Source organism: Urocampus carinirostris, chromosome 18 (genome assembly GCF_059441175.1).
Source record: "Urocampus carinirostris isolate Australia breed hairy pipefish chromosome 18, RoL_Ucar_1.0, whole genome shotgun sequence".
Classification (NCBI taxonomy): domain Eukaryota; kingdom Metazoa; phylum Chordata; class Actinopteri; order Syngnathiformes; family Syngnathidae; genus Urocampus; species Urocampus carinirostris.
In genome coordinates, this window is record NC_142366.1 from 27,862,813 (window position 1) to 27,876,208 (window position 13,396).

General features: G+C 42.7%; 1 protein-coding gene across 7 annotated transcripts in view; it reads right to left on the reverse strand.

Moving 5' to 3' along the window:
• Positions 1-7,383: 7,383 nt before the first annotated feature.
• rnpc3 (RNA-binding region (RNP1, RRM) containing 3) overlaps positions 7,384-13,396 on the reverse strand; it is a 30,201-nt gene continuing 24,188 nt past the window's right edge. For 4 of the 7 annotated variants that reach the window (XM_088322585.1, XM_088322588.1, XM_088322582.1 and 1 more), the window contains one exon: positions 10,143-11,093. The gene's annotated coding sequence lies outside the window, so the exon portion shown is untranslated. Of the gene's footprint in view, positions 8,428-10,142; positions 11,707-13,396 lie in introns of those variants that run through there. The other 3 variants (XM_088322586.1, XM_088322583.1, XM_088322584.1) reach the window with 3 other exon arrangements.

The window sequence follows — 13,396 nt, forward strand, 5'->3', positions numbered from 1 at the left end:
AAGCCAGAGCTGGAAATTGAAATGTAAGGAACAAAGTAATAAACAACTGGTAGTCAAACATATAACGCATCCAAACAAAATTTAGCCAAGCAATATCCATACCAGAAACAAAGACTAAACTGACGGGGGGACGGCAGGCAATGTTTGGAGAACAAGGCCCTGATGACGTAGAAACGCTCTCCTGTTGTGAGTTTCTCCAGACATCGAGGCGAGGGGATGGACCCTACGTGGGGGCTTTCATTGGCACGCCCATGGGAGGAGCCGGCACACCAGCTTGCAGAAAAAATGTGGGCAGAGGAAGAAAGGCAGAAGATCGAGAGAGGAGTCTTGACAGAGACTTAAGCGACACTAATTCGGTTGATTCGATGGAGTTGACTAAGTTAAATTATTTAAGAAATTAAATCTGCCCCTGTGCAGAAATGCCGGTCTCTTGTCCATATTTTCCGTGGTCCATATGGATAAAATGATGACTCACAACACGTGGTAAGCTTTCTCTCCTGGCTTTGATCTCCGGCAAAACTAACAGAAAATGCGACAGAAACAAAATGAAAATAAACAGCTTGCCAACATAGTTTCTGCCATTCCATGTATTCCGTTACTCTCCAAGCCTGCACAAAATTTAGTAATTTTATTCATATTTAGTTTCTTTTGTCTTTTATTAGCATATTTGGTATTGGAGTAATCCAAAAGTAATTGAAAGTAATCCAGTAAAAGTAACCCAACCCAACCCTGTCCGTTACTCCCCAAGCCTGCACAAAGTTTAATAATTTTATTCATAATTAGATTATTTTGTATTTTATTAGCATATTTGGTATTGGAGTAATCCAAAAGTAATTGAAAGTAATCCAGTTAAAGTAACCCTACCCAACCCTGTCCGTTACTCCTCAAGCCTGCACAAAATGTAGTCATTTTATTCATATTTAGTTTATTTTGTATTTTATTAGCATATTTGGTATTGGAGTAATCCCAAAGTAATTGAAAGTAATCCAGTTAAAGCAACCCTACCCAACCCTGTCCGTTACTCCCCAAGCCTGCACAAAATTTAATAATTTTATTCATATTTAGTTTCTTTTGTCTTTTATGAGCATATTTGGTATTGGAGTAATCCAAAAGTCATTGAAAGTAATCCAGTTAAAGTAACCCTACCCAACCCTGTCTGTTACTCCCCAAGCCTGCACAAAATGTAGTAATTTTATTCATATTTAGTTTATTTTGTCTTTTATTAGCATATTTGGTATTGGAGTAATCCAAAAGTAATTGGAAGTAATCCAGTTAAAGTAACCCTACCCAACCCTGTTTACCACAGCAAGCCCAGAACAGTGGCTGCTGAGTCGGGTCCCGGGCGGGCGCGAGCTAATGATACTTAGATGGATAGCCGGTCGGCGTCTCACTTTAGAGGCGAAGGCCAACTCGGCCATTTTAAAAGCACAACAACGTCCCTATAACACTGTTTGGCATGCCGCTCCATGTCTGCACGTTACTCACACAAAGTCACCGGGGGAATACTTGCCTGCACCTCCTGGCCCTGAGAAATCAACAGCCAGGATTTATAGATTTGTCTTAGATTGGCTGTCCCACATTTGTACCTCCCATAAATACTTTTACAGCTCTGCTAATGTCACTACGGGGAATAAACAAGGTTGAGAATTTGCCGACACCTAGCGTGGGGCAGGGTTGGGTAGGGTTACTTTAACTGCATTACTTTGAATTACTCCAATACCAAATATGCTAATAAAAGACAAAAGAAACTCAATATGAATCAAATGATGACTCACAACACGCGGTAAGCTTTCTCTCCTGGCTTTGATCTCTTTGATCTCCGGCAAAACGAACATAAAATGCGACAGAAACAAAATGAAAATAAATCCAAACATCATTTTTGCCGTTCCATGTATTCCGTTACTCCCCAAGCCTGCACAAAATGGAGTCATTCTATTCATATTTAGTTTCTTTTGTCTTTTATTAACATATTTGTTATTGGAGTAATACAAAAGTCATTGAAAGTAATCCAGTTAAAGTAACCCTACCCAACCCTGATGGTCATAGTTACTGATGTGACTCACCTGTGCCTGCCGCACGTTCTGATTGGCTCCCTGTCACTATTTAAACCCAGTCCTGTCTGTCCCCAATACAATTGCACAAAAAAAAAAAAAGAATAAATGAGTGGCAGTACTCCTTTGGCCACCGTACCCATATATAAAAAAGGAAAGCCGAGTGTGAGGGCCGCCGCTTCCAGGACAAGTGGAAATTGGATTATTATTATTTTTACCGAAATCCAAAACAACTGCTTCTGGAATTTAAAACAGGAGCGCACACATTATTGTGCTTGTGGAAGTGAATCTTCCGTGGCGAGCGATCGCGGTGTCGGGAACGGAAAACGGGTCAGGAGAGTAAAAAACGTGGTCGGGATCGGAAACAAGTCAAAAGCCAGGAGAGGAGAGTAGACGTTGTCAGGATCAAAAAATGGATGGAAGCTGGGAAACAGACGGGAGCAAAAACAGGTGGGAGTCAGGGTCGAAAAAGCTTGCCTAGAGTACACTGAGGTTCGCAGACGGACTGACAACAGGTGACAGATAGACGTGAGTTTAAAAAGTGACAGAGAGCCAATCAGAGTCCGAGACAGTTGGCGCCATTGGTAATCATGACAGCATGGACTGTTTTTTTTTCTTCATAATCTGTTTTCATTCAAAAGGAGAAGAGCATACTTTACCTATAAGTTAAATTAAACAATAAAACATTTTAATGCTACAGTTCTTTTATTGCTTGCTTGCTCTGCTAATCAAACGATAAATAAGATATAGGTTTATGCATTTGTAAATTTGACGGTGCCTGGGAATTAAATATCAAAATGTAGCGTTTACCAAATTGTTCGAATTAGTTATCTGACTCCATTAACCAAACACAACCAACAATTTATGCGCGCTCGTTTCTTAAGGGAAAAAATGATCAGGAAAGTCGACATTTTCACACGGGGGCAGATTTAATTTCATTAACACTTTAACTCAGTGTACTCCATCGAAAACGGCTGAATTAGTGACGTTGGCGTCTCTGGGAAGCTTTTTTCTGAAGTCCTTTAGCTCTCTTCTTATTGGCCCACGTCTCCCCGCAAGATGGTGTGCTGGCTCCTCCCATGGGCGTGCCAATGAAGCCCCCTGGGCTTCACCATCTCGGATAAGAGCGTCGCGATGTCCGGAATACTCAAAACAACACCGAGCGTTTCTACGTCATCAGGGCCTTTCTGCGTTTGGAGTACTATCAGCCTTACGTCCTGTTCCCGCCGTTCCTGTAAACAACATTTTCCACCAGAGTGCCCTGACATCGCACCGCAGCCCAGCCAGTGAATATCTTTTGCATTCAATTTAATTTATATTCGATCGTATAAAATCCTTTATAGTCAAATGTATAAAATCCTTCAGTACTTTTAAGTTTTCCTGCAAAATAAACAAGGAAAAACAATAATCAGCAATCCTCCATAAATCCTCGACCTTGACATGTTATCAAAAGATGTTTGAAGCACGCAACTTCCCTTCCGCTTTCAGCGCGACTCGTCCGGACAACTTCATGAAACTTTCAAGCGTTTGCCGAATGAAATATGCATGATGAAGCCATCGCTCTCTTCATAATGAATAAGCATACCTTTGAATTGACACTCCACGCTCTCCGAGTGACTTTGACTCGAAACGACTGAGGCCGGAGATGACGAAGCATTGGACTGAGTCTGAACAATACAGAAGGTAAAACTTGAGTATCTTGGTTTGGGCTATTCTATTTCAAAAAAATAAATATATATAACAGTGTCTGAAACTCATGAGAAAAAGTTAGCGGACACCAGGGTAGTTTTGAGTCTTCCAGACATCGCGACGCTCTTCTCCGAGATGGTGAAGCCCAGCGGGCTTCATTGGCACGCCCATGGGAGGAGAAAAGTTGCCTGCCCCATTTTTCACAACTTGAAACACAATAAGACGACTCATCGCAAAAAAAAAACATTGTTGCAAAGTATTAAGGATTGAGAATCACAATATATAACAGAACAACACTTTAAAATTAAGTTTATTATAAATCTACTTATAACATTCATTGCATGTATATGACATCACTGTTTTCCATCTGCCATCAGTATGTACCTGTATGTACCTGTATTTACTCATCTTGTCATGATTGCTGATTCGGGGCACCTGCGACTGCCCCGTTGGCGCCAACAGCCCTGGTCGCTGACCGTCTGCAGACCTATGCTTTCAGCTAGGCAAGCTCTGTACTATCAGACATTCTCCTGCCCTGTTTTCTCCTGCCTGATACCTGTTGCCGACCTGTTTCTGCCTTGCTCCCCCGTCCCGGCCATCGACCTGTTTTCCCGCTGCCTACGACTACCCTCGCTCAACATGGAAGAGCCACTTCCGCGTTCCTGCCATCAGCTACCCATGACCCACGATCATTGGATCGTGGAAGCAAGCACTGCTCTCTTTATCAGTAAAACTGAGTAAAATGAACGATTTTGGGTCCTGTCTCCGTTTCTGGCTTGTGACACATCTTCATTCATGCAATGTTTGCGTTGTGTCGTCTGCTACAAGCCACGTAACTCCTCTTTCCATGATGCTCTTCATGTAGTTTATGTTTTGTAGCATCATCAATTTTTTTCGCTTCTTTTGAATCTTTCTTCTGGGGCTGAGGTTTTGGCTTGATTCCTAACCATTTATCCATATTTCTGGTGTTCTCTATGCGCCTAAATGATATGCAAATGAGCGACCTTATAACACTTGGGAAAGTCAAGAACACAAAGTTATTCGATGCAGGCTTCTGATTGGCTGCAGAGCATGCAAATTGCCAAACGAACCGAAATTCCGAAATTTCCAAATCAAACGAAGATTTCAAAATCGGAAAAAAGCAAACGTTTGATTTGAAAAAGTTTCTTCAAAAAGTTGTCGGCCACCCGGGCGGAGACGAGCTGTAAGTTATACACTCAGCGTAAAAGATGCACGCCCCGCTTCCACGATCCGATGATCGACGGACACGGGTAGCAGGTGGCTGGAACGCGGAAGTGGCACTTCCATGTCGAGCGAGAATAATCGTAGGCAGCAGGGTTACTGGTCACTAGCCAGGACGGGAGAGCAAGGGTGGTATCGAGTTCAGAAAAGAGGTCGGCAACAGGTATCAGGCAGGAAACAGGGCAAAACAGGTCGGTGGTCAGGATGGCAGATCAGGGCAGAAACGGGTCCAGAAACAGGTCGGCAACAGGTATCAGGCAGGAGAAAACAGGGCAGGAAAATGTCGGAAGGTATGAGCTTGCCTAGCTGGGAGCATAGATTCGCAAACGGTCTGACGGCTTCCTCTTGGAAGCCGGGGGGTTTAAAAAGAGTCTCTGAACCAATCAGTGCTCAGGGCTGTTGCAGGTGCCCTGAATCAGCAATCATGACAGGCAGACGTTATTTCAAACACTGATAATATAAACATCAATAAATCTGTTTTACTGGATTGAATCAAAAACATAAGATAGGATGAAGAGAATTCAATCATGCTGCTTCCTGCTCGGGGATCTCTGCAGCTGAGGCTATATAAAATCACCCCATATCAGGATGCATATTTATCATGGAAAAGGTGAATTTTCACAATCCTTTGTTAATGTCTGCATTGGGCAAGAAGAATAACGGAGTCAAGGTGGGTTTCAAACAATCCAGAGAAAGACAGACCTGTACTTGGGTATAACGTGCCCCCGCGCAAGCACGGGGAGAACATGCAAACTCCAACCAGGAGGTTCAATCCCATGACCTCAGAAGAAAGTGGGATTCGTCATTAGATACAGCAAAAAGTTGCTTCCCTAGTCATGCTTTTGACGTTAATTTATGCCTTTTAAGGCACATCTGGGTATTCTCCATTTCCTATCATTCGTCTTACGTACCGTCACTAAAAATAGTGCCATGAGATAAAACGAATGCCTTTTTGTCTGTCATCTACATCACTGGTGGTCTAGTGGTTCCTCATGTTGAAGTTTTTCCTTGCCCTCGTGTAGGTTTTAGATCAGGGGATGGTGTGATATTAGTCTGTGAAGCCCTTTGAGACTTTTTGTGATTAAGGGCGTCACAAATAAAAATGACTCGTGGTTGGGATGCGACAGTGAGCAACCCTGGTTCGATTCCCGTTGCATCAAATGTTATGCGTATTTTTTGATTTTTTAAACATTGCACGGCAGAGAAGGACACGAAGATGTGCTTAATGACTTGACTTGTTTCTTAACTCTAGAGTTAAAACTTTTATGCTGATTTTGCTCCAGGGTAAAAAAAAAAAACGGAATTAAGCTTCAAAAATGTTTGACTTGACTGAAATATTCCAACAAGTGATGCATTTTTTTGTTCTGGGTTGAATAATTGTTCTACTGCTCGTTGGCCTGCCTTTCTCTTCCAGTTCTGTTTTGACCAATTTTAGTACGTCTGTTCTATGACCTTAAGACTTAAAAATTATGGGGTTGCATTACTTTACAGCCTTGTGGAGTCCATCCATCCATCCATTATCTGCACTGCTTATCTTCAGTAGGGTCGCAGGGGTGCTGGAGCCCATCCCAGCTATCTTCGGGCAGTGGGGAGGGGACACCCTCAACTGGTTGCCAGCCAGTCGCAGGGTACACAGGGACAGACAATTCGCTCGCTCGTTCACACTTAGGGACAATTTTGGACCGACCAATTAACCTGACATGCATGTTTTTGGAATGTGGGAGGAAACCGGAGTGCCCGGAGGAAACCCACACAAGCACGGGGAGAACATGCAAACTCCACACAGGTTCTATCTCATGACCTAAGAACTGCACGGCACACGCGCTAACCACTGCGCTGTTGTGCTAACCGCCTTGTGAAGTCATTGCATACCTGTCAACCTGTAGGTTTTTGCCGTACAAAGTACATTTATTATGCAAGAAATTCTGTACGGAAAAACGCAAATTTGGCAATGATGGTTACCATCCGGTAAACTCCAACTATCACGAAACGGCAAATCAATCAACTCAAACCAGTTCGCCGCGGTAGCCTCTATCTCAGTATCGTTTTTTTTCGTTGCAAACGAAGCGAGCGGTTTGATGCTACTGTGTGGTAGTTACAGTGAAAGGAAGTCCGTCTCTTTAAAGAGAACCGGCTTTTTAGGCTCAACTCGTTAAAGAGAGCCGGCTCTCCAACGGCTAACTTGCTTTGATGCATTATATCACAAATGATTATGTTGTATAAAGAAGTTTAGACAAAAAGGAAGTATAATGGGAGGAAATGAAAAAAGACAGGTTTGTGGTGATCCCTTTAATCAGTATATTACCAACAATAATTTAATGCAGAAAATGAATTCATAATTTAAATAAGAAAATTCTACTTAATTATATTTGCATGTGTTTTTCCTTCTACAGTGAATGTCCAAGCTGTCACGTGGCGTGGTGGAGTGGAAGGGGTGACCGGACCAGAACGGAGGCAAGAGGCAGGAAGGGAGAACTCAATTGCGTGACGATCCATAAGTTTTATTCAACAAAATAAAAGTCGTCCAAAACTCCGGGACAAGACAAACAAAAACATTCTTACACTCAGAACAGAACGGTACAGAGTTCCTCCGGCACGAACTCAACAGGACAGGGCATAACCGACGGAAAATGTGTAAAACTAAAACAGGACAAGGCATAGCAGACCGGGGAATGTGTAATGAGCCAGCGCCCGCCAAACCCACAACCCAGCCTTAAGTAGCAGACCAGCAATCAGCTGATCTGCTACAGCTTGAGTTCGGGGGCGCGGCAGACTGGTCGCCACGGCGACCGTGACACAAGGGACTTCATTTCAACTTTTTTTATAATAAACCTCATTCATGTTGAGCAACTTAGTATCTCACAAAAAAACGTTAGTTAACAATATATATGATACAACGAAACACGTGTACAATATAACATGTTAAACTACACATATAAAAAAAATTTGGTGTAAGATTATTTTGTATTTTGTAAGGGAAAATACAACATTTTGTGAGGGCATGGAGCCCTGGAGCGCGACAGGTATGTCATCGGGAAAATACAACTTGCAAAAAAAATCTTGAGAACAAGACTGGAACGCTGCTATAGCGACTCTCTAACAGATAGAAAGCAAACAAATGAAATATTTTAATGACTAGCACACATATGCAGCTCCGGTATGAGACGGACAGCCAAGCATTCGTCTTCATCCCAGTCTACTTACAAAAGGTTAGCGTTCATCTTGTTCAAATCTTACCTGATAAATGCCTTTGTAACTCAATATTTCGGCGGTTGGGGTGCACATTTGTCATGGTTGGGATGGCGTGCCGAGCCGGCCACAGATGGGATCCCCCTTTCCCTGATGCAGGAGATATGGGCTGCAGGTCGGACCAGATGAGCGCAGGTGATGGATGATCCTGTTGGCTTGGATTCCCACCGAAGGAATTTAATGTGCAAACACTTTTCTACGCAAGTGGGAAAATGTGTCCGATTAGATTTTTCATTGCAATAATTAGTGAGAATATTTGGAATATATGAGGAGGACAGAGTATTCATTCATCTTTTCAGTCAGTCAGTCAGTCAAAAACAGGACAATTATTCACAAAGTGTGCTGTTTTCAGGTATCTGTGCTATTTTCTAGTGATCAGCAGAGTAGATGTATCATTCTTAACAGTAGGTGGCAGCAAATCATCCATCCATTCATTATCTGCACCGCTTATCCTCAGTAGGGTTGCGGGGGTGCTGGAGCCCGTCCCAGCTATCTTTAGGCAGTGGGCAGAGACATAGACATATAACCACTCGCTCATTCCCACTGAGGAACAATTTGGTTAGGCCAATTAACCTGACATGCGTGTTTTGGGGAAGTGGGAGGAAACCCACGCAAGCACGGGTAGAACATGCAAACTCCACACAGGAGGTGCGATCTCATGAGCTCAGAACATGGCCGCACACGCGCTAGCCACTGCTCCACCGTGCTGCCCGCCAGCAAATCAATAACATAATAATCAAGATAACTGCAGCCCAGGTGTGTAGAGAGCAGGGGAGGCTGTGGCCAGCAAGGCAGCTGGTCCAGATGGAGTATCCCCCCGACTGCTGAAGGCCTGTGCGTTGGAGCTGGGAGACCCTCTACAGCGCATCTTCAACCTGAGCCTTGAACAGGGGAGGGTCCCTCAGCTGTGGAAAACACCCTGCATCATCCCAGTCCCAAAGAAATCAAGACCTGAGGAACTCAACGACTTAAGGCCGGTCGCCCTGACATCACGTGATGAAAACCATGGAGCGGTTGCTGCTGCACCACCTGAGGCTACATGTCCGTCACGCCATCGACCCTCTGCAATTTGCTTGTGGAAATGGATCTGGTGGCTCTTTTATCGTTCCGTGCACTTAAAAGTGAACTGCACTTGTGTGGGCCGCGATCCAATACCCCCAATACAGTGTTGCTGTAAGCGTTGCCTGCCTAAAATCAAATGTAGTGGCCGCAACTCATTGTCCATGGGGAGCAAATATGTGTCATGTGTGGTGACTTTTTTCCCTTTGTTTCTACCTGAAATGAACAGCACCTATGTGGCCGCAATCCTATATCCTTGGTTGACAATTAATGCAAGCAGGGTTGGCAGATTTCCTTTATCAATATACCGTCTTAGACATGCCCATTTCGTTACTGTTTGACAAACTGTATCTTAGTTTACCAGGTTGGATATTTTATCTTTCTTGGGGTTGGCTTGAGGGATCTTTCTGATTTAAAAAAATAAAAATAAAACGCCGTTGCGACATCCAAACTCTTCCTGTAGTCACCGAAAACGAAGTGATAAGCCGTCCTATCTCCAGGAAACCATTTCAAACTTGAATTCATCTCTGAATAACATGCACCCACTACGTTTTTTCGTATTATTCCCCGCCACCGAGGACAAAAACAATTTGATTTCCAAATCCTCCGATATGGCGGCCGCTGAGGGGGAAAGTTCGCTCTCCGGGTTTTACTGGCTGTAATATCGCAGGTGGGGTGAGAAGGGATTGTAAAGGTAAGCTAAATCTGCTGGAGCAATTTCCAATTTTTCACTCTATTTGTTTGCAGTTTTTTTGTTTGTTTTTGTACTCCCTAAGTCAACATTCAACACAGAGAGTCCTAGAAACGTGTGCACAGGTGAGTTTGTGAGCTTGAATAGAGAACAGGACTCCATTAAGAGTAAAAAAATTTGTTTATTATTAAATAAAAGACGAAGATGGCCTCTGGTGATCTCCTGAAATTCAGCCACACGAGGTAGAAAACGTCAAACATTTGAGCACAAAACTTAAATTCAGTGAAATAGAAAAACATTGTTTTGTCAATGTAAATGTAGATCAATGTTCTTAAAGGGACAGTGTGTAATATTTCGTGCCTCCTAACAGTACAGAAAACTTTCAGTAAAAAAAAAAAAACCATTGATTTGATTTAAAAAATACAAGACCTATCATCCATCCGTCCATTCATGATCTGTACCGCTTGTCCTCAGTAGGGACGCGGGGGTGCTGGAGCCCATCCCGGGCGGTAGGACACCTTGAACTGGTTTCCAGCCAGTCGCAGGGCACACAGAGACAGACAATTAATTTGCTCATTCACACCTAGGGACAATTTGGACCGGCCAATTAACCTAACATGCATGTTTTTGGAATGTGGGAGGAAACCGGAGTGCCTGGAAGAAATCCACGCAAGCACGGGGAGAACATGCAACCTCCACACAGGAAGGTTCGATCTCACGACCTCAGAACTGTGCCGCACACGCGCTAACCACTGCGCCGCCGTGCTGCCCAAGAACTATCATGCCAATATTAATTTTGATGAATATTCATAGGTCGAGAAACTGTCATTATATCATAGAACATTGCAAAATCCATACCTAGTAGTCACCAAGTCTGTCTTGTATCTTGCTGCTAAGCTGTGCTCATTTGGCACTGGTTTACGTTCACATTAGCAAATACATCGCCATCTAGTGGTCAAATATTACACAATGTACCTTTAAGAGATCAATGCTACTCCCTTAATTGGTGCAACAAATAGAACTGTCCTATTTTCTATTTTTTTTTTCTCCAAAGGATATGTTCAATAAGGATACAAATGGTTCTGGTGGCCCTCAAATTCAAGCCCTGGCATCTTGAATGAATGGAGTATAAGCACAACTTCAGAAGAAAGCTTAACAATGTGAACCATAATCACAATTCATGGAAAAATCAGTACATGTACTTTCTTTTGTAGTCACAATTTGTCATTTTGCGCCATTTTTGAAGACATTGACGTGGTTTACAGAGCCTATTGTAGCACTGTGCCTATCAAGTCATTCAATGCCATAATGTTGAATAGGTATTCATTCATCCTGAGTGCCAAAACGTAAAAATCGTTTTTTTTAAACGGATTTAAAATGTTTGACGCTGCTTATTGTGAAGTATTAAGCCTCTGGGAATGATTTCAGTATGATGAATCACCGTTAGATGACAGAAGTCGCTTTGATTTGATCTTTGTCCACACATCAAGCAATCCCCCACTTCCTAGTGTGGCTTCCTATATCCGCCAAATGAGTGCGTGTGGGCGGCCCTTTTTGGCGAGGGAAGCAATGTGGTAAGAGTCGCGTGTCATGGACAAATGGCAGATTTCTTCAGCAGAGCTTTTTTTTCTGCCGGAAAAAGATCACCAAGTCTCATCGTCATCGTCTGGTCAGAGAAGGGATGATGTTCCGTGCAACACCATGGTGATCGTACAATCAAATCGCCTGAAACAGCCACCCCCGGTGATGAGTTCTCAGACTGAGATTAGTGAAATACAGCCGGACTCATGACTATTGTATCTCTAAATCGGATTAAAGGAGCAGCCGATCATTATTCCCAGAAGGTCGTGAAAGATCAAACTTCATTACCGGCTTACAAAGGTTTTCGTTACTATTACGGTCATGCAATTACGGTAATTAATTTCACAAATTATACCTTGCGTGATGTGTGTTAAAATATATTAATTAACTTTCCTTGTGGTTATTGAACAGAATTCTATAAATTGTAGGCAGTGCATCCAGCAATAATGTGCAAACCTTGAGCAAATAAGGTATTCCTAGCCACTGCAGCAATTTTCATGCTGCATTGTTTTTCCGACATTAAAATGCAGTAATGTTACACTTCTCAAAACTACATCTTGCTGGAAACCTGCAAATGTGCCACAGACTGAGATCATTTCTTCCTCATGCCATGAGGCTCTTTAACTCCACCCGGGGGACTAAAAGCCCACATTAAACACCACCCCTACATTTGCACATCACCCTATTTTTATTACAGTGTGTATTTTCCGTAGCACTATTTAAATACTCTATATCAACACGTTATAGTGAGTATTGTTGTAATCTATATCTTTTATTTTATTATTGTGTTTTTCAACACAAGGATACTGCTGGAAGTGTGAATTTCCCTACGAAGATGAATAAAGTATCTATCAATCTATTTGCGTCAAAGTTCCCTTCTGTTGTTTATGGAAAGCATCGTTTAGATATTAGAATATCACAAATGAAAGAACAAAAGGAGAACTGCATCCTTCCCTAAAAAGCTGTTTTTTACAGAGCTTAGCAATTCTGACCCTGTTAACTAAGGCTTTTAAAAACGAGTGAAAATGGCAATTTGTCTCTTCCAATTAGAGTAAAAACATCTGACATTGAATGAATTAATGACAACCTAACAATACAGTAGTTACAGAGTAATAACATGCCAATAGTTGATTCAGATATGCATTTAAAACAATGAGTCTTTGCACAAATCAGTAAGCTTGAAAAAGGTTAGTGGCCCCTGGTGAACACTGAGTCAATACTCAATGTCATTTGAGTACAATCAAAGTACTAAAATGTCCATCCATCCATCCATTGTCTTCCGCTTATCCGAGGTCGGGTCGCGGGGGCAGCAGCGTTAAAAGGGAAGCCCAGACGTCCCTATCCCCAGCCACTTCCTCCAGCTCATCCGACGGGACCCCGAGGCGTTCCCAAGCCAGCCGAGAGACATAGTCTCTCCAACGTGTCCTGGGCCGCCCCCGGGGCCTCCTGCCGGTGGGACATGCCCGGAACACCTCCCGAGGGAGGCGTCCAGGAGGCATCCTTATTAGATGCCTCGTGAAATTGTTGAAATACTCGGCATTGTGTTTTTTATTTTTTTTATTTTACTGAACAATTGTCATATGTTTAAAACAACATGTAATGCTGCCATAAAGAGAGGACCTCCTGAAATAAATCAAAATATGTATTTTTTTTCTTTGCACACATATTTTTGTTGTAAAATTAATGAGTAAAAAATAAATATTTTTATAGACCTTTATAGCGGACATCAGCGTATTAAATCCTGGAACAGACTGCTGTCACAGTCTTGTACCACGGACAAACTGAGGAGATAATTTCTTCCTCATGCTATGAGGCTCTTTAACTCCACCCAAAG